At 38.4% G+C, this 27,527-nt stretch overlaps 1 long non-coding RNA gene across 2 annotated transcripts in view; it reads left to right on the forward strand.

Annotated features, from left to right (window-relative positions):
* Positions 1–26,097, forward strand: part of LOC120747179 — a 29,367-nt gene extending 3,270 nt beyond the window's left edge. For both annotated transcript variants that reach the window (XR_005699065.1, XR_005699064.1), the window contains exons 3-5: positions 3,284–3,394; positions 3,927–4,021; positions 19,808–26,097. This is a non-coding gene — a long non-coding RNA (uncharacterized LOC120747179). The remainder of the gene's footprint in view (positions 1–3,283; positions 3,395–3,926; positions 4,022–19,807) is intronic.
* Positions 26,098–27,527: the final 1,430 nt, after the last annotated feature.

Here is a 27,527-nt window from a genome sequence, read left to right on the forward strand (position 1 = left end):
CAATGAGCTGCTGTCATTGATGACAGACTACCTAATTCAAAGTGTGAATCTATTGCAATGGGTGCCAGCAGCAGCAGCGTTATAGTGCAATGGTAGTGACACAGCACAAGTCAAATGTCAGCACAAAAGTAGCCAATGTTTTTTTTAAAAAAAAGTATGATATAACTGTGTAACACTTTAGCTAACAATGACCAAAGGAACTTCGGGTTGTAGCTCTTCAGGAGCTGCACAACATTGTCTCATAATAAAGCTGAAATGGAATATTTTCTACCTGGGATCTTGTATCATTGATTTCCTTCCACTGTTTGCTCTTCTTGTTATATGAAGCGCATCTAGTGAGTGCTCCAGCAATGTTTGGATAAAATGTTTGCTGGTTTACACATGATCAGCTGGTAGCATCTCATTGCAACTCTTCATACCTGGTTGTACTCAAAGATGTGTTTTGCCTCAAGTGGTGAAACAAATTTGTTTTTTTTCTACCTATAGTGACAAACTCTGAGTTTAAAAATAAACCCTGAGTTGGTTAACTCTAAGATTGGCAATTCTGAGCTTTTGTTTCCAGAACAGAATAAGTTTAATCAGTTCACAGTTTGTTAAGCACGTATGTATAAGAGAAAGGAAGCGGTCATCAGTGGCACTCTGATACCACGATTCACCATGGCAGCGGATATTTAAAGAGCAGAGGCAAGATTTTAATCCAGTGGACCCAGGAATATGAACTGAAACAATGAATATGAAGGAGGAAAAATAATTATAATTAGCTTGGTCCACTCTGTCACCATCATCGACAGAATAAGTTTGATTTAAAAGATACATTCAATTTCAGTTTTTCAATTTTATTTATATAGAGTAAATCACGACAACAGTTGCCTCAAGATGCTTTATATTGTAAGGTAAAGGGCACTACTTAACCAGTAATGATAAACATGTTGGAAGACATGTCATAACTGTTACTGGTTTTAAATATTTCAGTAAAGTTTCTGGAGAATCATTTTGAATAAATAATACAAACTGCGAGGAAATTTCAATATAAAATGTTCAGAACAGACTGTCAGACTGTCTGGAGGCTGCATTTCAAAACTCTCTTTAAATAAACATATATTTCTTTTTAGAGTCATAAAGTCATTTCAGCTTTATCTTCATTTAAAGAGTCAAAGCTGTGTTAAATTTTTCCATAAGTGCAACTGATCGCAACATATAATTAATTATTGATCAGTGTGTTGTGTGTCAAAAACTTTATATAGAGAAGTTTGATTTAAACAGTGTTTGCTAAAATAATAAATACCAAGAAGCAAGCTAGTATCTAACTGGGATTTAATCTAAGGAGCTTGGAAAGAAAAGCATCTGGACTTCTTTAAGTTGCTTGAAGACGTTTTCACTTCTCATCCGAGAAGCTTCTTCTGTTCTGAACTGAAGACTACGATGACTACGATGACCTGGATGACTGAGAACCTTCACAGACAACTGGGATTTAAGTTTTTGTAAACTATACATTTCTGAAAATGTATTTGCTTTGCTATGCTCTTTGATAGCAATATTATAAAAGGAAACAGATCACTTTACGGATCCCTTTCTGCCTCCCCAGTCGAGCCCCCATGTCTGTCTGGCTTCCCTGTACTGTCTGTTTTCTCTTTTTTGTCAAGTTTGTATACATTAGTCACAGTCTCTATGTCACTTCCTATTTTATTTTGATAGTCACTCATCTTAGGTGCATTATTTTTTTTAGTTTTTCTTTCCTTGTCTCCTTGATCAGATTCTGTTCAGCTGTGTTCCCCAGGTGTGCCTTACTTCCCTCTTCTGTGTAAATTGTCTGCATCTCCCTCTGAGTTTTTGTTGTGTGTGTAGCTTCACACTTCATGGTGTGTGTAACTTCTATTTGTCATCACCTGTTTACCAGACAATTCCTACCCAGTTCTGCTATTGTTTTCGTCACCTTTTTGCCAGCCCATAAATGCTGTGATTTTGAGTTCAATCCATCTGTTGAGTCACCTTAGTTCATGATGTAACCAATGAAAATTATGTTATTGTGGGCGGTATGATATGGAACAACCACACTGCTTATTACTTAACTCTTTCTTCACTGTTGTCTTCAAACAACCAAGGCAACTATACACTACTAGGGATGGGTATCATTTAGGTTTTATCCGATACCGGTGCCAAACCGGTACTTTTGAAATGGTGCCAGTGCTTAAACAGTGCTCAAACCAGTGCTTAAAGAATGGAGAACACAAACTTTGTCCAAAAACCTCTTATGTTTTTATTTTTAGCAGTCTCTTTTTTTTTCCCTGCAAAATGATAACCAAGTTAGCCTTTTCTGTTGATACAACATACCTCCTTTGGTAGGAACCGGTGCTACACTGGCAGGGCTAGGGGCCAGGACTCTCCTCTTCAGGTTCTTGGGGAATGTTGCTAACTCCGGGTCTGATAACAGGCACACAGTAGATGTGCTCGGTGTGAGGTCTTGCAGTAAGCTATCAAATACGGTGCATTTCTCGGCTTTTAAAAAAACGCTATGCGTCGCCAGGTGTTTCATCAGATTCGAGGTGTTACCTCCTTTGCACAGTATCACCTTAAAGCACTTGTTGCAGGCTGTTGAGTTTGCGTCTTTTGCTGTGAAGCACAGCCAGACTTCTGACCGCTTCGCCTTGGGCATTTTTAATCTGTAGCTCTGCTCTAAAAGAACGTATGTACCTGGGCCCGCCTACTATTCTTGGAAAGGTAAAATGATTGGCTAGAATCTAAAGTGTATCACAGCTCAGGAAAAAAAAAAAAAGCACCGAAATGTGCGCTGCTTTTTGGTCTGGTTACTACCGTTTAAGTCAGAACCGGTGCCATTATCGGTACCCATCCCTATACACTACCCAACAGATAAGCATTTATTTTTTAATAGACATCAAATATATTACATTTCATTTTATACCCTTCTAATTTGTCATAATTTGTCTGACAGTTTTTTACTACATTCTTCTGTTCTCTTATTTTTGGTTGAAGCACGAGTTCACTGTTCACATAACAGATGAGTAAATGATAGGAGCACAAAAAAGACTTACAGTAAACTGAGAGAATATTAACCAGCCCACTTGAGGACCTTCAGTCGAGCAAAGGTTAGATACATGAGCTGAAAAAACAAAGCAAAAAGCTTTCAGGCAGATGTGACTACACTCCTACACAGGCAGGACCACATAGTTTAACCCTGTTAAATTGTTTCCACAACAATTAAGAAAAATTGCACCTTCAATTAGGAGCTCTCCTTGTCATTACGGCTTGTTGTTTCCTCCTGAAGGTGACAGACAACAACAGCAAAGACATGCTGGGTGCTGTGAGGGAGTTGTGCGTAGGCGTGTGTACAGCTGATAATGTCGAGGTGCTGGGCTGACAGATGTGTTTATGTCAGGTAAGTTGTTATGCCATGCAGTCAGGGGCTATACAAATGTTTGTGTGAGAGTGTGTGTGTGAGTTGATGGGGTTACATGTTTTGCTTGCACGGCACTGTTCGCATGTTGGTGTGTTTTTTAAAGTGTTTAGCTGCTGTCAGATGGGCTTCGTCTTTAATCTGTGCAGACAGCTTTGTAATTGGAGCACTGCATGAAGAGCAGCTCATAGTGTGTAAGATCAAGAAATAATTGAGGTGGAGGATGGGTGCATGTGCAGGGGTGTATGGCAGGGTGTTTGGTTGGGGTTGAGAGCCCAGGGACTGGTGGCAGTATTCCCGGGGCTGAGGGGGTTCTTGGTTTGTCACCGGGGCAACAGCATCATTGTCTGGGTCAATTCACTCGATCCCCACCTGTGTGCCCCCTCAATCTGGTCAAAACCAATTGAGTGCTTGTATGAATGGATTCCAAAGGCAGCAGTAAGAGCCTGCCCAATTTTCATTTCAATGCATTTCAGACACATTACAGTTTCACTTTCAATTCTCCCCATCACAGGGCCCCAACATAATGCGGTCCTCTCCTCTGGTTCCAGCCTCCTCCCCCAAGTACACCCACTGCACAGGAGCACAGCAGATGAACTCACCAGACAGGTGCCATACTGCTCACCAGAATGACAATTTGCCTTTTGGAAATCAGCCTCTGGCTCCATTGTGTTCCCTGAAATTGAGTTAGCCCATCAGCAGACACTCAACAGCTCCCTCCTGTCCCCTCCCCCTCCCTCCCTCCCCCTCCCTTTCTCTCTGTTTCTGTCAGTCCCTTTAATGTTAAAGCTAGATGAGGAGAGTGCTTTCATCGGAACGTCTTCACAATAGAAGCATATTTTAAATTGGAAAAGCATTGCATATTATGCAACTGCTAGGGAGCTGTCTAGCATAAAAGTTGTAATAAAAAACTGGTCCGTATGCAGGTGAGCGGCAGCAGGTATTCATTTCATCTGCACAAATTGTATCACTGCAGTCGTATTGCTTATTTTTATGTGACATAAAATAGGAAGGTAGGCCTAAAAAATGCAATACTTCTATCAAGCAAAAAAGAGAAGACACCGTTTTTAAGATAATAAGTCCCAGCCCTCCTGTGTCATGAAAAGAATACCCTATAGTACTTTAAAGCAAGCACCTACTTCCTATATTCATTAGAGCCCAATATCAGCAACTCTGGAGACATTATAGATAATCAGGGCAGGCAGTATGCAGAAAGATATTGGCTGCCTAACAGGGTCCTTGGTCAAGCCTAATTAGCTGCTGTATCCAAAATCAAATCTGTTATCCATCAGGAGAAATGGTTTAGAGCTTCATCCATCTCCGGTGTTCCTGCAGAACATACAGTCAGACGTTTTAATTAATCTGTATTGCACAGGTAGCAGAACTAACCTAGTTACTGTTGCAATAAGGCTTAGGTGGTGCGGTAATGGTAGGAAGACGAAACTGGAAATGCAAAGATGTGCTCCACTCACTTAATTGGATGGCCATATGTAATAGTTGTGAAGCTGAATTATTTTCAACCTTAAGAGCTTTTATATTATTTGTGGCACCTCGTAAAGCACTTGCCTCTTGCCAAACAGTGACAACAAACAACATGAAGTTAATGTGGCTAATAGATGTCACGTTAAAGGCTTTGTAAATTGTTTTATTAAGACAGGTCATTTTTTTTTTAACTGAATTTTTCTGCTGTCATTCATTACCAGAGAGAACAGAGAATTTATTTGGTTGTTTAATCTGTGATCACACTAATGCACACCTCATTTACAGAATATACTGATAAGCAAGGGTCTTTGTGACAGTACTGAGACAATTATTTTTGAGGAAACGGAGAATGCTTGCTTTGGTTTCGATCGCCTTAGGTAATGTATAACTAAAGAGTTGGTTGCTTTAACTGGCTGTACTGCTAGATGGCAGATATTTTTCTCTTCAGCTAATACAAGTGTTTATATATTTGGATTATTTATTTAAATAGTCTGGCAACAGTATCACTTGCCAAGCATTTTATTGTACAATCAGACGATGTAAATTCTTACATCACTACCTGCAACAACTACGTGCCGTAAAGCATATAGTAATTTGCATTATGAGTTAAGTATTGTTATTGTAGGCGCTAAAATAATATATCAGGTGACAATGAATAATGCAAATTTTATGCAAATGCTTTAACAGCAGTCTGCTAGGGGACAGAAGGGAATTTGGGCTGTAAAGAAAGATTAATTAAACCTACACAATCTTGACTGGAAAATTGTCAAGGTTATTTTTTTTAGAAAAGATAGAAAACAGGTCATAGTACCAGACCGTTCTTTAGGTTTCTATGAATACAAGCAGGCACTATTTAATACTAAAATTCTACTATTGATCCAGTGTTAGGTGGCCATGCAGGATTTTTGATTCTGTGCACTTCTGTTCCTCTTTGTAAGCGAAGTGGGGTTTTTTTTTCTTTCTTTTTTTTTTTTTATTAAAGCCAAGTTTCTAAACGATGTTGGAAGAGGATTTATACGTTCTGACCACAAAAAGGTTTGGACTGAAAAACTGTCTTATAGAAAGTGAGTGTGAGTGCTTGTGCTCTTACCATTGTGCCTGTGCGCATGTGTTTGTGTGCGGTGCCTCTGCTTTGTGTTGAGTCCAGATGGCTTTGTGCTTTCCTTAAGGGGGTGGTGTCAAGAGCGCTTGCTTTGTTTCTCAGGGGAAAAAAAAAATCTGAACATTGACCCTTATTGACAGATCTAACGGACAAAAACATCTGTGAAAACCGTGTGTGCAAATGTTCCTATGTCAGTTTGTTCTTACTCTTACATACACATTTAGAACTGCCTCATGCAGAACATGCATGTGAACAAATGAAGAAGACCTGGAAGTAGTCAAAAAAAATTACACAGCTTTAAATGCAATACTACTACTAAAAATGATAATACTAATAATAAATGAATACTAAAAATAGTAATAACACTAATACTACTAATAATACTATTATATTATTAGTGGTATTATTATTATTATTATTATTATTTCTTACTTGTAATTATTTACAGTTTTAGCAAGATAATTTGAATTGAACACATGAGATATTAAATTACATAAAAAGGGCTAACTAGTGTAGACTTTAAACTTTGTAAAACCATACTGTTATAGGCATTATCTTGTCATGTCTTTTCTCATGTCATCTTGTCTTATCATTAACGATGACCCCCATCCTATCTAAATGTTGTCTAATATAGTCTAATTTCTTGGCACTTTCCCACAAATGCTGGAGGATCTGGATGTTTATTATTGCAGTGAGTTTCTTATCTCAAGGTAGTCTCCACCGGTCTTCTCCCTTTTTTTTGTATTGTCAAGGATTTTCGTTTTACTTGAGCCATCATGAGTGGAAAGGATATTTAGAATCGCTGTTATTTCACTGTTATTTTTTAAACATCTTGACTCCTGTGAAACACTTTTGAAAGGTGCATATTTTCTGGCCTCCTCCTCGGACACTATTGCTTTAATTTCTTCAGGCTTCATTCTGTCTTCCTCTCGGTGTTTTTCTCTTAGTGATACAGGCTTCTCTCTTACAACAGCTCTTTCTCCACTTCACCTAAAGGCAAATATTTTTGCTTGTATAGAGAAATCTGGGTGTGGGCATATGCAGACTGCAGATAGTGACCATGAGCTGGTTGATATATATTGATTTTGATTCACTAACATGTGCACAGTAGTACAAACAAAACCGAATGGTACACTGGTGCACATTTCATGATTCTGATTTTGCAGGCACACATATAAACATTTTTGCACGCATATTAGTGAGTCAATCCCAATTTTCTGTTTAGATCACACATCTTTATCTGTTTGCTCCTATTCCTAACATAATAAGGCAGTTTTGTTGACTCTTTACGAACTTCATGAGGGTTCTCCCATTTCTTTTAAGGCAGCATTTGCCCCCAAAAGGGAAACCTTCTGTCATTGAGAGCTTTACCTGTGGCACATATTACTGCCCAAGACATTGTTATAGTATATATATATATAACCCCTTGGGAGTGTTTTCAAATTTGAATACTGCTGATTTGTTTACATTTCAGCTTTTTCTTCCAGTGTGCAGAACCTGGAATCCCAATGCAGTTAATAGGGAATGGTCTTGACCAAAGTAATACATCAATGCCAAGTAGGACTGAGATCTGCTAGTGAAATATGATTTGCTCTTTATCAGTATAAATAAGTTCCCATAACTCCATTAAATGAAAATAAACTGCTGTATTTGCCAGCCAAAGCCCACTTACTTATGGTGGATGTGGATGGTGGATACATGGGGGGAAAAAAGAGGAAATAACTGTATATATCTTATTTCTACACGAAGTAGCAAAAATATGCTTTCTCCACAAAAAAGGGATGGAAATTACAGATGGATTTGGAACTTCAGAACTCCACATTCTTTACTCATAAATAAGATTATAAAGAGAAATCAGGTTTACAATTTGATTTCTCGAGAGGTTGAGCATCATGCTGTAGTTCAGAGAAAAGCATTATGAAAAAAAGCGGGTTATGAATCTGTTTTCAAATTGAGGCCACCTCACCAACACTTAAACTCTTTTAAGTAGGGAAAAAAAGAGTGCTCGAAAGAACCATTCAGCTTTCTTGCCATTTCCACTCTTTTTTTCTTATACTGTGCTTCACATTAAACACCTTCAGCAAAATGCTGTAAAATAATAACTATTACTGCAGGCAATGTAATCTCTTGATGTTCAGTGAACATTGTCAAGTAATAGAAGCTTAAAGGGATGTAATGGCCATTTCTCTTTGCACCTGTTTGGCTCAGTGTCGCCCACCTCTTCTCCATATCACCTTGGCCATAGGCTATTTTCCTCTGTACAGGCTGTAAAAACCTTACAAGGGCTAGCAACCTGAATGACATTCACTTAAATGAGACGGTACAAATCGCTTTTAGGACAGCAGTCTTCATACAAGTGTACTCGTGCTTGTCCTTGTCTGGGTTGATTTCAATTTCCACCTGTCATTATGCTGTTTAATCAAATTTCTTTTTTGTAATGCTGGACAACACCTTGAAAATATATTATGTCCTTCCAAGAACAGCTATCTAGTTTCTGTAATAAACTAAAGATTGAATATTAACAACTCTTTGTGCATGGTAGGCAAAGTGTGATACAAAACCAATGTTGACAGACAAATTATTCAGGGATATTTTTGTTAGATAATATACACAGAAAAATAGAGTTCTATTTTGCTGAAATCAGCCTTGAGCATTTGTCATAAGTCCTAGTCATAGAGTGAATATTACAAATGGATATAGCCATTGTGACATTACCCACTGGTTAATGAAGTCTTTTGTGTGGCTTTGAGCTCAACTTTTCTTGGTTTTTGAAATCAAACATCATGAGCGAGGGACACTGAAGGATGCTGCATGCCCATATTGCAACTACTTATCAATTGCAAGGTAAGACTAGCCTGATCTTGCCCTCCTTTAGTGTCCTTTTTTCTCTAATATATAGTATCATGATATTATATCACACAGGCCTAGAGTCAGGAACTCCCTAGGTACCTCCAGTCTGTAGAGAAAAATGTGTATTCTCCAATCAGTTGGCAAATAGTCACTAGAGGTTGTTGGCTGCTACTCAGTGAAATGAGTTACTAGCATATTGCTACAGTTACCCATAGTTTACATGTAAGACACTAACTTGTCTATGAACATCAGCTAATTTTCTAGCCATAGTGGAACTTGAAAATCTGCAAAGGAAACATGAAACGCACAGTAAAAGTCGTGCCAAACAGCATGTTTCAAGAAGCTTCAAACACTTTACTTTGAAGAGAAACAGGTTTCCTTTCTTGTTTGCATCATACTTTTCACCATTTCACTTCTGCCTCTGTAAACTGTAGGTGAATGCGGCAACCTGCAAGTAAGCAAAGCAGTCACAGGGAGGTTTTCAGTGCACCGTGTTGTGATCTATTTCCTCTAGGGATTGGCAGGAACTATAAACAGTCAGAAAATACACATTTTTCCTGGGAAGGGGATTGCCAAGTGGTATCTAGACATGTGTTGTTGGAAATGACATTATTAAATAAAAGTAAAGCAAAGAAGAAGAGTCTTACATTTGAGAAGCTAAAACAATTAAATGTTTTTGTATTTGACTTGATGAATAACTTCTACACATTAGTTTTCATTTTCTCTTTTTATCTGGTGTTGGTTGAATTTAGACTCGTACGTCATACAAAAATTGTTCGCTGTACTAGCATGTGTGGAACTCTGTACTGCAGGGCTGTTTCTATAGCAGCAGGGGTTAAAGAGGACACGGAAAAGCACACTCTAAGCTTTCTTTGTTGGTCTTTTCTCTATTTACTTCTCTTCATCTAAGTTGTTCCCTTCCTCACAGAATGTGAGCCTCAGCTTGTTTGTGGCCCTAGAAATAACATATTCGAAGATGAATTGTATCTGTGCATTTGATATTCACAGTACTTCTCATTTAGAATTTTGAAATTCTGTTTTGTGAATACAACGTTGAAGAGATACATACAGAACATGTGAATTTGTTCAAATTCTGCTCAGGGTTGTTTCATGAAAAGTAAATTAGATGTAATACTGGCAGTAATAATACTTGTAATGCTAAAGTGATCAAAAAAGAACACTTTGGTTAATGAAATACACCCTGCTAGAGCTTTTGTGTCTTTGTATTTCTACAAAAATAATGCTGTGATCACATAAAAAATGTGACTCATAATCACTCAAATGCCCTTTTTACTAGCTCTTTGGGTTCTTTTCTGTCCTTTAGTCTGTTATATAATTTTTTTATACGCGTAAAAGTCCACTCTAAATTGAGCATCTCTGTCCTGCATAAAAATGTTGCCAAACTGCCTAAAATGCTATATCTATAGTCCAGACTTTTCTTGTGTTACTTATTTATGTTCCAATTTAAAACACGGACACAAATGAACAGCTCTTTCAGTTAATCCAGATGGAGCAAACTGACAGTCTTCATGCACTCCCTGCATTTTAAGATTTCACTTATTTTCAACTCAATTTATATACAGCGCCAATCACAGCAACATCGCCTCAAAGTGTTTAATAATGTAAGGTTAAGATCCTATAATAATACAGATAAACCCCAACAATCACTTTGGCGACCGTGGGAAGGAAAAACTCCTTTTTAACAGGTAGAAACTTCACACAGAACCAGGCTCAGGGAGAAGCTCTGGGAAAAACTCCCAGTGAGTAGAGCCTACATTTCTTTTTCTATTAACAAAGCGCTATATAAGAATCAGTCCATTTACCATTTCCCACGCTCCAGCCAGCACACCTGTTTTTTTTCTGTTTTGTTATGTTTTTATCAGTCTAATCACCTGCCTGCATATAAGGTCTTGCTCTATCAACCTTCACCAGATTGTGTCCTGCATGGCTGCAATTCTTCCAGACTCACTTACCTGATTCCATCAAACCGATCCATGCCTTCTGGAAATCTCAGGTCAAGAACTCATCTCTTGGATCTATCTATGTAAGACCTACCTGTCTCTACCTTTTCCAAAAACATGACCAGTGGCTTTGCCCGCTGTTTACTTCAAGTGTCTCCAAAGTGAGAATACCTACCTGCATTCAGAAACTGCCTCTTACGTTGCTAGTCTTACGTTGCAAATCTAAACATATTCCAATATAAAAACAAACAAAATAATAAATGTTACTCTGTGGTCTTCTAGTAGAAAAAGCAATGGAAAATGTCATCAGTCAAAATGCACTGAAAATATGCTTTGTTATCAAATCGAATGAGATACAGCATCCAGACACCGTCATCCTAGCTGTGCTTTTCTTTTATCTTCCTCGAAGGCACGGCATTACTTTAGATGTCTGTTAGAAATCCAGTGTATTAAAGTGCTGGGGCTTACAAGGGTTTGATCATGAATGTATATATGCAGTTTGATGTGGGTAGTGTATATGGTGCAGTGTCTCTTTTCTTGGTCCAAAGCATGCATATCACATTGTTGAGATCAGCAGTTGTGTTTCCAGCAAAGATTAGTCATGACACTGGCTCTGATACTGTCTGCTCACGGACTCATTTATAAATTCTTATATGTTTTGACAGGTACGAAATATGTTTGGACAGCTGAAAGACATCAGACTGCATATTCTAGTGTCAAACACCATTTTAGTAACTGTTCTGAAATCTGCAGTGTTAAGACTGGCTGCGCGGTAGATATGTGTGTTTCAACAGAGGATAATGAGCGACAGATACAAAGTGAGAGCGAGGAAATAAAAGACAAGAGAAAGCAGATTTTATACATCCTTAATTGTCTTCCTCTGCCAACATCAAACAGAACAGTGTGTGGCATCTTGAAAGAGACTTCATCCATAATTTTGAATGCAGCTCCACAATGTGCTGTGTACTTGCATAAATAAAAAAAAAATACACATAACATGCAGAGGAAACATGATATGAAGACAGAGAAGGAAAAGTTATGAGGCACTGCTCAAGAGTGGCCTCAACTGCTTACAGCTACAAACCGTCACCAAAATTTAAACTAATGATGAATGGAAGTGGTTGATCTTATTTTCTAACCTTAAACTGTACTCTAAAATTTAGTGAAGGAACATTATGCAGCACTGTATGATGCAATAACTCAGATATGGCATTGCTCCATTCTCACTTACCCAATGGAAATGATTTTTTTCAAAGAAATAATTTGTTTAATTACCCCCAGTGGCTGAGCCAATTAAGAATATAACCTCAATTAAGTCTTAAGTGTGAATTTTTACTTGGAAATCAGATAATGAAGTGAAACAGAGAGGAGCCTCTCTGATAAGTACAGTCATTCATAAAGAGGATTGTTTACGTGTGTAATTACTCTCCATGGCTTTTCTACCATGACAGGCTTGCCTTGAATTTTGACTTTTTCTTTGTGTAAACCTTCTGTGAATGTGTTGGTGAGTGAAAGTGACTTTCAGATCCATGTTACTGATGATGGCTGGACCTCTGAACCTGCTGTCATTGAGTTTGAAAAGTCTGCCAAGATCTGCTGAGATTTTATAGATGTATTAAGTAGCTGATTTTCAACAACTCTTTTATTTATAAATTATACAAATCGATGGAACCACATTGCTGCAGCTAGAGACAATATTTCCCTGCCAATAACAGAGAATTTGTTTTTCCGCTTGTGCAAAACTAATGGACGTCTGGCAACTTCCCTCTTGGGTTGCTGCCAGTGTGGTTATATAGATGATGATAATAATGAGCCTCTTTTAATTTGGTACCATGTCTTTTTTTTTATTTTTTTATTTTTTACTTCTTATTTAGTACTACTGCAATAAAAAAAAATAAAATAAATTTAAAAAAAAGCAGGTGGTGTATTGAACAGAATATTTCATTCTTGGACTATATTGTCCCAAATGTCCATTGTCATTTTAGTTACAGAAAGGTAGTGCACTCTTTAGTTTAGAGATGGACCGATCCGATATTACGTATCGGTATCGGTCCGATACTGACCTAAATTACTGGATCGGATATCGGAGAAAAATAAAAAATGTAATCCGATCCATTAAATATCACGAAAGCACCTCACAAAACTTGCAACACGCCGTAACTCACCTCAGAACGTTATGCATCAGGTGATAGAGCGGCTGCAGCATGCGGGACCTGTGGTGGTCTGGATAGCATTTGGAGCTTCGCTAGCAACCCGGCATTTCATCTCCGACAAAGTTATCCCGAGAGAAGTAAAGCAAGTGTGTAAGTCCATCTCTGAATGTTTGTAAAGCATTCCTGCCTTAAGCTTAACAAGCGACTGCCTCTTCTTGCTGCTACTTCAATCATGAAACTGCTTAACGATCAGCTGATCGGCTTTTCTGTCGCGAGTCCGTCTCTCTTCTTTGTTTTTGGCCCACTTTGCACCAGAAAGAGGAAACCAGCGGCTGAACAACAGCAGCACGTTTAAGCTTGATAAGCTGTTGTTAGAATGTATTTAATATTACTTTCTACTCGAGGATCTTTTTCTACGCAGCTGACGGCTGTAACTGTGCAGGGGCGGATCTAGCAAAGTTTAGCCAGGGGGGCCGATAGGGCATTAACAGGGAAAAGGGGGCACAAAGACATACTTTTCTTTCTTATTCTCATTTAAAATGTCTAGCTTTTAATAAATAATTATCCAAATCTTACACCCAAAGTTTTAATTTGATGTAAAATGAATAGAAGTCAATTACTGTATATAGTAACTATTGAGTCTAATATACCCTAGTAAGCTATAGTACTTTTTCCTTTGGGAAGGTACCATCTGTGCAGTCTGCAATTTTGTTGAAGAAAGATGTTGAATCTATTTAATATTTCTTGAAAAATAATTGATTTCTGTGCATTTTTTTTTCACACTGCATCAAATTAAGGTTGATTACGTCGATTAAGCATCATGAGGTGGAGGATGAGGGGTGGTTCCCCATTTTTTATTTATTTATTTTTGTTGTTGCTGGGAGTTGGAACCCTATTAGTTAGGTTGCTTAATATTTACGCTAAGTACTCTTTAAAATACCAGAATAGGGAGGATGGTGTAGGTTTAAGTTTATTAGATTGATCAGTATTGCTGAACTATGAAATATTTTTTTTTGCATACAGGTATAACAGAATAGCTTTAGTGTAGTTGTTGTTTTAAACTTGAGTATGAACTTATACAAAATGCAGCAAGCTATTTAAAAAAAACAGTTTTGTTGATTAAAAAACACTATATCGGATTCATATCGGTATCGGCAGATATCCAAATTTATGATATCGGTATCGGTATCGGACATAAAAAAGTGGTATCGTGCCATCTCTACTTTAGTTAAAATGTAATTTCAACTGGGATGCAAATTAATTGCTCCCACTTTTGTAAAAAGGCATCTCTTAGCAAGAAAGTGATTCTCGCCATCATAAATATTTCCATCTCTAAGTCCACCCATTGTTTAAGATTTGGAGTTCTTTGTAATTGCTTTGGGTTTTTTTTTCTTCCGTTAGCAGTAATGAGTTTTAACAACGTTCTCTTTTTATTACCCCAAGGTACAATATCATGACAGCTTGGGGATTTCATTTCATCAGCGGTTTTGGTGCACATTGACATGACAGCATCTCACAGTTGCTGCAGATTCGTCAGCTACACATCCATTGTGCGAATTTCTCATTGCACCACATCCCAAAGGTGCTCTATTTTATTGAGATTTTATGGCTGTAGAGGCCATTTGAATACAGAGAACCAATTGTAAAGTTCAGAAAACCAGTTTGAGATTATTTGAGCTTTGTGATAAAGTGCATTGTCCTGTTTGAAGCAGCCATCAGAAAATGGGTACACTGGTCGTAAAAGGATGGACATTTTCAAAAGCAATCCTCAGCTAGGCTGTGGCATATAAATGACCCTTAGTTTGTACGAATGGGCCTAAAGTGTACCCAGTAAATATTCCTCATACCATTATACCACCAGCAACCTGAACCGTTGAGATGAGGCAAAATGTATCCATTCTTTCGTGTTGTTTACACCAAATTCTTACCATACCATCTAAATGTCACAGCACAAATTGGGACTCGTGAGACCAGGCAATGTTTTTCTGGTATTGTGTTACTGAGTTTTGGTGAGCCAGTGTAGACTATAGCCTTAGTTTTCTGTTCTTGGCTGTTGCTCCAAATGAGTCTTCTGCTGCTGTAGCCCATCTGCTCCAAAGTTCGATGTGTTGTGCATTCAGAGATGCTCTTCTACATACTTTGGTTATAACAAGTTACTTTCGCCTTCCTATCAGTTTGAAGTAGTCTGGCCATTCTCATCTGACCTCTGGTATCAACAAGCCATTAGTTTTCTGATTAATTCTCTTTAAACCCTAGAGATAGTTTAGTTGGGAAATGCTAGTAGATTATTCTCAGAGAAGTCTATTTGATCTTTATTCTCCATTCTGATGCTCGGTTTGAACTTTAATAGGTTTTCTTGACCATGTCTACATTCCTAAATGCACTGAATTTCTCTTATGTGATTGGTTGATTAGATATCTGTGTTACCAATAGTTGAAAAGGTACATCTAACAAAGTTTTAAAAATAAAAATATACAAAAATTTAATTAAAACAAAATTCCAGCCAAATTCTCTCCACTTGCATGAGCTAGTAGATGTGAGTTGTATTACCAAAATGGAGTGACAATCGTCTTCAGATTTCTTTATTTAGTTCTTTTTCCATTTTTTTTTTTTTTTTTTTTTTTTTTTTTTACACATCTAGTTTTATTTGCACATGTATCTGTTTCTGTAGATACTGGTGTAATTTAGAGATGGTTTTCATATTAGTGTGTTTATGTGGTTCAGTCAAAATGTGTACCATCTTTAATTGGCAGCAGCTTATCTACAAGAAAAAATCTAAAAGGCAGTTTATTTAAAAACGAATTTTAATATATTGTAATAGGTAAACATGTCTAAATATAAAGATGAAAGAGAAATCAATTTCAGAGTGAAAGCAAGCCAGCCTCCCTTCAACATCTACTACAAGGAAAATATAACTTCTAAACGATCACATTTTGAAAACCTAAAGTTAACCACTACTACCAGTTTAAAAAAATGTTACATTAAAAACTCATGGTCTGTAAGGCTATGTAGCCAATAGAGCTTTTCACCTGGAAAACTCTGAAGTCCTTGTTTTATTACCTGCCACTTTCTATACTGTTTGTAATCTGAAGGGGTAAAAAAATACTGGTTATATTATATTAATTTGGTGTGTTTTTAATTAATATCTGATGTTCAGATAAAAGCCCCGGGACTTAAACTGTGATGTAAAGACCTAAAATAATAAAATAATCTTAACCTCATTCTAATTCTCCCTGACAAGCACCTCATGCCAGACGGCTCTCCTGATAGGCGATGCCAAAATGAGGTGAAACACAGTGCGAGGAGAGGGCTCTGCATGCAAGATTAAAGCTATGTTGATTTTGTCAGCAAGCAGAGGTTGTCTGGAGTTTAACAAATCAGGGAAATTCACACTCGCAAGACTGGGGCTTTTTCAGGACAGGCCAATAAAAAACATTTTTTTCCCCAACGGACCTGCAGTGTAGATTCCCCTCTGCCATTACTGTATCACTTCCTCTTTGCCTTTTACCTCCCTTTCGCCCCCTCTGCTTCTCCAAACCAAGTCCCCTGGCACATAGCTTCTTACTCATCTTCTGTCTTGTCTTTTATGCCATACCTTTTCTCTTCACCTACTATTCTTAGCCAGAGGCATTTTGTTTTTTCTCCTTTTTGCCCTCTCAGCCTCCCTCGAGCCTTCTGTCTCCTTATCTGTCTCTGTCCATCTAGTCTTTTGAGTCACAAATAAAATTTTCTGTCTGCCATAGATGGTAGAGGAAGGAAAAACCAGTCTCAGTAAGGTGATGGGCCGACACATGCCACCAGAACACTAATTCATCGTGGCATTGATTCTCCAAGTAGTTCGGACTCTACTGGAAGGATGGAAGACTATTCTCCCAAATATATGCCCTTACTTGGTGTTTTGATGATGTCAGTGATTCAGTTCAGTGACTGCACCTGCCTTATGGATGAAGCATTGTAATCCCAAAAGAAAGTGACCCTATTAGTTGTCTTTTTATAGGATAAATGAAGGACTTTGCACTAATTTTGCAGCGATCTTTCCTTCTTATACAGCAGTCACAATGGCAAAGTGCATCCAACTACTTTGTTGCAGAGTTGCCGTGGAAATGATGGTCTAGTTTTCACCAAGCTCTTCTTTTGTGTATATCTACGACCATGAAAACATAGGATTGGTTAATGCTTTATCATGTCACTGTAGAGCCAAAAAACGGAATACTGTTTATTAACATGCTTTTTCTTATTTTTTGTCATATTTATAATATAGATCATATATAAAATAATGAGATCAGCCTATATAGAAGTAATCCCTGTGAGCAACAACCTGAGGTTTCAGTTTGCTTTAACTATGTTGCAGAGAATTTCTACACTCTGCATCATAGAGACCAGAAATGAATAATATTGTCATCTCAGACACACAGCTTAGTTTGCAAATAGAGAAACCCCACCTACCATCAGATCTTTTGTTTGCCAGTGGCAGCCAGTCATTGGAAAGTTAGCTTGAGGAGGCTTAAAAGAGTCCAAGAATAGAGTGGAAAATGAGCAAAATCCCACACTTTACCACTGTTATTACCTGAAGCAGATTTAAAAGTGCGTTAAAATGTATAGGACATTCAGTCACCAAGGGACAATATAACAATGCTATCAGAATGACATTTATTACTCCAGGCACAGTAATGATATATATCATCCTACCTTTCATAATACTCTTGCAACCAGCAGTGTCAGTAACAGAAATGTTATTCCCAACACACTCACATCTTTATATATAAGACACATCGGATCAAGATCAGGAAGTTTCAAAGGTTATTTGTAAGGAAACCGACAGGTGAACAAAAGCCTTGTGAAGATAACGCACAAAAAGGAAAATGTCACTTCTGAGAATGTGGGGGAGCACATGTATGTAAATAGAGTGTATTTACATACTGGGCATGTTTGTACATGTGTGTGAATGCAAGGAAGAAAAATTAGAGACATTTTAGCCACAGACAAAAAGCACATCTGAAGCGTATGTTCTGATTACCCAGATTTCTCCTTAAAGCAGAGATGTTTTTCAAAGTGAGTTTCTTTAAAAATGTCATCTCCTGCTTAGATAAATGGTTTACACCTTCTTTGCTGCCTATTGAGCCGTCATAGTTCCATTGTGTCGTAAAAAGAAGAGTATACTTAGCGCTATATAAAACTATAATAAACTTGCTCCCTGCAAATGTCTGCAAATCCTGATATTTATTCTTCAGGAAGATCATTAGAGAGGAACTGGAGGCAACCATATGGACACGAATGCTGCTCAGCTCAGTCCATTATTTAAATACAGATCTTGGTAGACACCACCAGTAGGCTTTCTCCATCTGCTGGCACAAACACATACCTAGAATGCAAGGCAGTAACTTGAACAAAATGTGTTCAGATGGTTTATTTTAAGTTGAGTTTTATTTCAATACTGAAAGTAAAAGTAAGACATCATATTGGGAGCTGATATACAATGACAGGTAATACTGTTGAAATCCAGAACAGTCAGCTTTATGAGAAATGTCTCGAACAGACAGTTGTATCTGAAAGTCAGCAAAATTGTTGCAAATTTCCCCTGAAACCGTTTTAACACACATCCAAGCAGTTCATAGTCTCAGGATTCTGTTTGAATCATTAACCCGTATGAATGCTTAGAAATTACATGATTTGTTTTTGCAAAACAAATGTGAGCAAATGTTTTAGCTTTTAAAATTCAACATTTACACAGATTTATATGATAGCTGACATTATACATTACTGTAGCAACACAATCACCGTTTCTTTTACGACATCACCATAACGAAGGCACTAAACAGCAGCTTGGCTGCTCTTTTGTTTCATTTGACTCCAGAAGACAAGAGAAAGATCAACATGAAAAAGAAGCAAATTCATATTGCCCCCGGCGTGCTTTTCCATGCTAAAATATGCATCAGAGGCTGTGATTATTATGCCTGTCTCTTTCTATGGAAACTAGTGGAGCAAGATTATTTGGTTCTACATAAAATGCAGCTGAGGATGCCTAATATCAGAGTAGTTCTGCTGCTGTATAAAGTTTTTTTTTATAAGTTAAGGTAGATGTATGTAGAGTATGTGAAATTCTTGATGGTTTATGACATAGTTGATTGTTTATTTTTCACTATTCAAGTAGCCATCACATCACAGATATATAACATTTTGTGGTTGGCAGTGTGGCTATTAGGGAATTCATGTAGTACAATGTAAGGCAGCGGTCCCCAACCTTTTTTGGGCCACGGACCGGTTTATGCCCGACAATATTTTCATGGACCGGCCTTTAAGGTGTCGCGGATAAATACAACAAAATAAAACTAGTACCGGTACCGAAAAAAAGAAGATTTATTCATAACACACATGAAAAGACCCAGGAAAACAGAGTAAACGATAAAAGCGATAACAAAATAACGCTGAAAACCGATAAAAACCCTGAAAACTATACATTTCACATCTGAGCCTCAACTCTCGTGGCCCGGTACCAAACGACTCACGGACCGATACCGGTCCGAGGCCCGGGGATTGGGGACCGCTGATGTAAGGCACTCAACATGCTTAAATTAGCAGCAGGAATTGCTGGAGGTTGGAGAAAAGAAAAAAGGTGTCATGCAAGAAAAGTGTAAAAAGAGGGCTGGAGTTAAATGATATGCACGAGATAATTAGAGATTGTGAAGTGAAGAGATGAAAAGAACCAAGTGCCTCAATATTCCAATACATGAGGGACCCTGCAGGTGGACACCAGGCCTTTAGGCTGAAATATATACACTCATTTTCTTGCCACCAATTGTACAAATTGTTCTCTGCGCTGGTCTATCTACACATGCTGTCTTTTCAGATAAAGCCAAGCCAAGGGAGCCGGAACAGCATGCTGTGTTTGGAGGCTTGATTATGCAGAGTGGCAGACTGAGAGAGGCGTTTGGAAACGCTTCAGCAGACAGATCACTGCTGGGCCTCTACGCGGTGTGTGTTTGCTGTCCAGTAGCCGAGCTTCACAGATAGTACTGCTTCCCTGTTGACTGGCAACTCTTTAAAGGCCCCCCTGGACTGAATGAGCTCTGTGGGAAGAATGAGAGGAAAATGGGTGAAGAGACCACTCAGGACAAACAAATTTAGAAGAAACAGGGAAAAGTGTACCTTTAGACAAAGGGATAAATACAAGAACTTATTACAGATGCTTTATGAATTGTATTGTAATGAATTTTGAGAAGCCCAGAAACATGTTTGATTTTACTTCTCAATGGGGTCCGATGTATTACTTTCAGTGTAGTGAGCAATATTAAATACTGCCGACTGTGACTTCCGTACCTCAGCCCTTTATCAGATTGTTTCTGTCATCGCTTTCCTGCCCTCCACCTCATCAGAGACACTGTGTCCGTGGATGAGACTTCTGCAGTGAAAAAACAGTTGCAGGCATCGTCTCTCTGGTTCCCTGCACTGACACTGCGATTTGTAGAAGTCACACACTACAGTGATTGCAAATAATGATGAGCTGGTGAAGAAAGGCTGAGGGAGAGATGAGGTGGTGATTGCTGCTGCACTGTGTAAGTCAATAATGGAGAATATATGTCATCTGCCATTATGTATCTTACAGCGCCCCCGTAACCCATATGCTAATTAATGCTGATTTATGCCTCATTATGTTGATTTATAACATGGCTACCAGAGTGCTGTTGACTGACTGCAGGACAAAACCCCAGTTTGAAACATGTTAGCATCACTCTCGCGTGGTCTTCGGGATGGCTCGGTGAAGCTGTGTCTCGTTGTTTTAAAAAAAAATCTCACTTAGAATAATTTTTTGAGCGATCATGATAAATCTATGTCATAAATTTTTTTTTATACTGCACCATTAAAGGGCCAAAACTGTAGCTCTATGTGATTCAGTCCATTAACTGCAAATCATGTCCACTTTGCATTACTGATGGCCATTTTCCAAACCATAACTTTGATTTCCTACGTTCGAGTCACTCATTCACTTGCCTCATTTCAATAAAATACATACATCAACTTGCTGAGACTTGAAGCTTACTCGAAATAGGCAATCCATCATAGCTTTTACTGTATACATGGCAACTCATTTAAAAGTTTGAAAATATAGAGTGGCGGTGCTTTTATAGCGGCCTATGACATTCAAGTTTTCATTGTTACCTAGCATTTTGTACTAATTAGCTATGTTAGAAAAAAAAATCTCCGACCAAAACATGAGATGGAAGGCTGTTATTTTTCTTTCTCCTAAACTCTACACAAAGTAGCAGTACGAAAAGCCAGAAACACAAAACTGATCTACTATCACTTCATAAAAAGTCATAGCAAACAAGTTTTAACCAAAAGTTGCCCATTTTCACATTTGTCAGACATGTAGCAACATTAGCATTATTTTGACTTATAGTTCCATCACTTGGCTTGAACTATAATTCCAGAATTCACTCTCATTTTAGCTTTGTTTATGTCCCGAGAAAGAGAGATATATGAAATATGTTAATGACAGAGCTGAGTTTGATCAGAAACGATAAAACTGTGGACCATAAATCAAAACCAGAGGAATGAAAGATGTTTAACAACATTGCAGAGCTGAGAAAAACTGAAGGATACCATTATTTGTATCTTCATCAGAGCATAATATTACACTTTATTATTTGATTGATTATTAATATGTAAATTTAAATCAGAGGAGCTTTAAGGAACTATTTTTTATGACCAAGTTTTATGCAAGTTGGAACGATGGGGTCTATATTGCATGGATGAAAAAATCTAAAGCCTCCAAATATCAAAAGATCAATGGCAATAATGTGAAATACACTGGCCACTTCATTAGATACGCCTTACTAGTATTGGGTCCACTTGCTTTAATTCTTTGTTTCATAGATTCAACAAGATGCTGGAAACATTCTTTTGAGATTTCCTATTAATGTGATAGCATCATACGGTTCCTACAGATTTGCTACCCATCATGTGAATCTCCCATTCCACCATATCCTAAAGGTGCTCTGTTGGACTGAGCTCTGGTGACTGTGGAGCTCATTTGAGTGCAGAGAGCTCATTATCATGTTAAAGAAACCAGTTTTAGGTGATCTTAGCTTATCCTCCTGGAAGCATCCATCACAAGATGACTACAGCATGATCGTCAAGAGATGAACATCATCAGCAACCGTCCTCAAGTAGGCTGTATAAATGATCCTCAGTTGGTACTAAGGGGCCCAAAGTGTACCCAGAATATTTCCCCCCTACCATTACACCACCACCACCACCACCAATCTGAACTTGTAATACAAGGCAGGTTGGATCCATACTTTCATGTTGTTTACCCCAAACTCTCACACTACCATCCAAATATTGTAGCAGACCAGAAAACATCTGTGATTATCCAATTTTAATGAACCCATGCAAATGTTATCCTCAGTTTCCTGATTTTAGCAGACAGGAGTGTCACCTGGTATGGTCTTCTGCTGCTGTAGCCCATATGCTTCAAGATTTGATGTCTTTGTATTTAGAAATGTACTTCTGCATACCTTGTTTAGAACATCTTCTGATCGCTGACATCAACAAGGCATTTTCCTCCCACAGAACTGGCGATCACTGGATGTTTTCTGCTTTGTGGACCATTCTCTGTAAACCCCAGAGATGGTGGTGCAAGAAAATCCCAACAGATCAACGGTTTCTGAAATACTCGGATCTGCTCGTCTGACACACCAATGATGCCACGTTCATAGCCACTTAAATCATCTCTCTTCCCTATTCTATTATTGATATGAACTTCAACAGTTCTCTTGGACATTTCTATTGGACATGCTTAAATACACTGATTTGCTGGCGTGTGATTGGCTGAATGGTGTTTGCACTAACAAGGTGTACCTAATGAAGTGGCTGGTAAGTTTCTAGTTAATGGGCTAACATATGGAAAATTATCAGTAAGTGCTTGTGAACACTTCACTAAATGCTAGAAAATGCTGATTGATTATACATATATTCAATTCTACCTTCTATTTCAGGCAGCAGGTTCAGAGTGGCCAAGTATACTGATATTTGTAAAGAAACTGTAAAACTGGCATTTGACCTACCTACTGTTTTTGTGCATGCTCCCTGGATTTAAAGCTTGTGTTTCATCTCAGCCTTCTGGACCATGGCAGACACATTTACTTCAGGCTTTTTCACCAAACAGTCATCTCCACCTTAACAGTCAGTCTTCAAAACCGTACAGCATGTCGGCAGTGGAGAAGTTCTGCTCCCTTTTTGGTTGCTTGCTTGGATGACATGGCACCTTTTCAAGAGGAAGTGATAGCATAGGTTCTGGATGTACAAAGAAATGAAGAAGACTAAAGATATTGTGTTCTCTAGAGAAGAAAAAGTCACTGGTATCAGTGCTGATGGTGCTGTTAGTGGCTCCCATAGAAGTTTGTAATTCGGTCCCAGGATACAGTCTTTGATCAAATCATGCAGTTTCTGAAGCAGTGTGCCAGAATGTCAGTAAAGAAAACAGAGTTTTGGCCACACTTGACTGAGCCTTTTACTTAGAAGCACTCACATGATGAAGGAAATGCATTCTTGATCATTTTTTTAATGGAAATGTTACAATTATGCATCATCAATATGCTGTTAGGCCTCATTGACAAAGGTTAAGAATAATATCAGCTCACCCCACTGTAATGCAAAATATGAAGAAAATCTGTATGGCAGTGTCTCGTGTTTGAGTTAATTTTATTTGTAGTATAATATTTATATACACGATGTGATTTTCTTTGATCACACTCCTTTGATCAGAAGGGGGAGAACTGTCAGCAGATTGGAGAAGGGCTGGCGGTAGAAACACAGCTAAAATATGGTTTCACAAATAATGCTGTTCAAATGGAGTTCACATGCCTTTTTGAATTTGACAAAAACAAATCTGGTAAACTGGTTTGCTGATGAAACATCCCAAAACATAACATTTCCATAATTCACAACTGTCAAAAAAAAAGGTTAGGACGCAAATGGAGGAAGTTAAAGGCTGATTGACTTAAACGAAAAAGCTTTAATGCTGAAGTAAATCCAATTTAAACAAAGTCCAAACATGAAAAGAGAACTCTATAAACACTAAAGGCAAAAAAAATTACAGTGCTGAACATAAGGAGAAAAAACAGGAAACGAGACGAAGGTCCAGTCCACAGTTAAAGGTTTAGCCTTGCTGCCTGATTCTGGCCGCCAGGCAAAGGCATTTTAACTTAATATCTCATGGTCATGATGTCCTCCTTATAAAAGCCTATTTCATGAGCAGAACATACAGGAACACACTCAAAGTCGATACATTGCGCAATTGTCATTCTCGACCTCCATGACCATATCTGTGTGACAAGACAATCCCAAAGGCCAAAACTAAAACAGCTATACCAAAAGGTGATACCATGAAACAGACACTAGAAAAGAATATTTCAGTACGTCGTTCACATGGATGGCATGTTGCCTGGGTCCAGACATATGAATCAGTCCACTCCACTGAGTTGTCTGATTCATATGGGACGGGGAGATAAAAGGTGAATGTAGTCACTGTGACCTCACCCGTTGGTCTGTGTACTTCAGTTTTAAAGCTTAGGTTTCTTTAGATTTAATGTCAGTATCTTGATTTTTTTGAAGAAGAAAAACAGCAAGGAATAGGTCTGATGGGAACCCAGAAACAGATGGAGGACAAAGCATACCCTTCTGTATCGTCTATTTTACCCTCAGTGTGACCATTATTTATAGAATAAAAAATATCCTGTAATGAAGAAGGCTTGAAATTACAAACTGAGACCATAAACTCATTAGGAAAATGTTTACTGAGGTAATAAATCAAGAAGTAGAAGAAAAGTAGGGTCTTTGCTCATAGGCTTCTATACAAGTTGACGTATTTTTGCAAGCAGAGGAGTTGGCCCCTGCTGGTTATGATATTTGCAGGTTTAATGCTGAAGGGGCAGTCTTCATGGACCACATGCCGCTATTTTTAATCTGATTTTTTTGGATTTGAGTTGTAAACTGATAGGGCTTATACACTTTGTGTTTACTGTATTTTTACCATAGCCAGCAATGCCAGCTGTTAGTAAAGAGACAAAAGCAAATATTGAACAAACAAAAATTGAGTAATATACAAGGTCAGTAAAAATAAAACCTGTGTAGGATGGCTTAGATATGTTTGTTTTAACCCTGCAGTGAAATTTGAATCTGTACATAATGGTTTCTAATCCCAGTTCTTATTGATTTTAGTATGTTGACGCTTTGCCTTTATTATGTCCTCCCTGCCACTACCCTACAAAAACAGATACTGATAAAATACATTAGCAGGAAAACGCTAGATTCTGGCTGCAAAAAAGCACATGTATTCTTTGTGTTATGCCTTTACTGGGAACATCATTAAACATCAAACCAAACCTTTCTTGCTCCCTGCCTTCCATCAGGGTCAGTCAGAGAGTCTCTGATTGGCTGTCTGTTTATAATAGGCTAAGCAAAGCCCAGCTAACAGCCTCTTGTCTCCTCCCCTCTCACCTTCATTTATTATAGATCACCTGCCCCCACCTGCATGGCTTCATTACTCCCTCATTTACAGCTTCTCTGGTCTGCTGACTCTTCTTTTTTTCCTCGGTGCCTAACAGCTCTCCTGGTGCTGCTGTTTCAAACCCCGCCAGCATCACCCCTCTCTTTGTCTGTCTTCCCTCTCCTCCTCCTATCCCTTTCTCTCGACCATCCTGAGTTCTCATTTTCATCCATTAGGTAATTTAAACCGTCATGCAGGCAGTCGTTCGCAATGATGGCAAATGACTGAGTGCAGTTTGCTGATAGCCTTTTAGTGCTAGTGTCATTCATTTCTGGGTCAGTAAGCTGCAGGACCTGGATTGGCACCAGTAGTGACCCTGACATATGACACACACAAATATCCCTCTCTATTTGTCAGACGCACATGCACTGTTACTCCCTCCCTCTGTTTAGCTGCTTACCGATGAGCCTATCTAGAAAGCTGTCTAATGACTTGACAAAGCCATATAAACAAAAGAGAACAAAAAGTTATTGGCAGCTGGGCCCGGGAACCTTTTGCTGCCTTCTTATTTCTCTTAGTCTACTTATACGTGAAGGTATAGTACTGTCTAAATATCCATCCATCCGCTTCTCCTTTTCAGGGTCGCGGGGGGCGCCGGAGCCTATCCCAGCTGTCATAGGGCGAGCGGCGGGGTACACCCTGGACAGGTCGCCAGTCTGTCGCGGGGCCAACACACAGGGACAGACAACCATTCGCGCTGTAGTACTGTCTAAATAGTAATAAGCTAATTGACCAAAGAGTATTTATTTGATTGGCATTTACTAACCTTGCTATACCGGATTTTTACCTGCGTGTGCTCCCTTTATTTGTATGTTTAGGCTTGAGTTGCTTTCTCTCTTACCTTGTTTGGCCCTCAGGAGACAAGCTATCCTGAAAAAACAAAACAAACAAGCACAAACGTAAAATAAGCTTAAGGCCAAATCACTGTTGCTACCTGTGTACTGTTGCTAGTCTGTGTATGTGTGTGTGTATTTTGAGTTAAAGGAAGAATAAGGTTTTAGAAATCTTGAAATGTTTGAATTTGTTGATGGAAAATTATTTAATGGGGAATGCACTCAGCATCAAGTCTTTTCATGCGCTCTCTTACATATACAGATGCCTTGAAACACAATAAAACCCACTGCTGCCTCCTCCACTTTTCACTTGGTTGTTTACTCAGGCTGGATGTGCATCACTTTCAGCTTTCTTTAAATGAAGGCAGCTGGTGGGAGTTTGTGTATTACAATTCTAAAGATTAACATCAGTTTGTCAGGATGCTTATGTAACTTATTAAATTTGTTTTCCATCACTGTGACCATTTAAATGTGAGGATTTCTCTGAATAATTGGAAGCAGGAAAATGCCGAGGTTGGCTGCGCAAAAAGTTTGTGTTCTGTTAAACAAGTTTAAACTCAATGCAACAAAACCATTGGGGATTAATTGTGATTTGTTACCACGCTAGCTGTGGGACACTAAAATGTTGTTACAGCAGGGAGAACACAACCTGCTGACCTTGGTAATTCTCTAATTTGGTCTGTGCAGTCACCAACTTTACTTGAACATACAGGTGTTAAAAATATGGCCCATAGGCCAAAATCAGCCTCCCAAATGAGTCAATCTAGACCATTTATGCAACAGTGTTTTTGCACTTAACACTGTATTTTGTATAGAGGGACACTGTGTTGCAAGATGCTTAGAATGAACAATGAGAGCAGCTGTCTGACCTAACACATTTCTGGTAAGAAATTTACATTCATCATGGGCGTTAATGTCTTAGTAATTTGGGGCTTTAAAAGATTTCTTTAAACGTTTCTTTTTCTAGGATGGAATGATTGTACAGCATACATAGTGACAAGTAGGGGCTTCTTTCTTGGTGAGCACACTGGCTTCACTGTGGACAGTGGTGCTGGTATTCCAGCAGTTTTCAGTTTATGACAGGCTTCAACCTTGGTGGTTTCTGGGTTCTTGAACATCAGAACCAAATTTCCCCTCATGTAAAGGTAACAGTTTGGGCCATCTCCCAGACCTTGGCAAAGTGG

Source organism: Simochromis diagramma, unplaced genomic scaffold, assembly GCF_900408965.1.
Source record: "Simochromis diagramma unplaced genomic scaffold, fSimDia1.1 OVJJ01000419.1, whole genome shotgun sequence".
NCBI lineage: Eukaryota > Metazoa > Chordata > Actinopteri > Cichliformes > Cichlidae > Simochromis > Simochromis diagramma.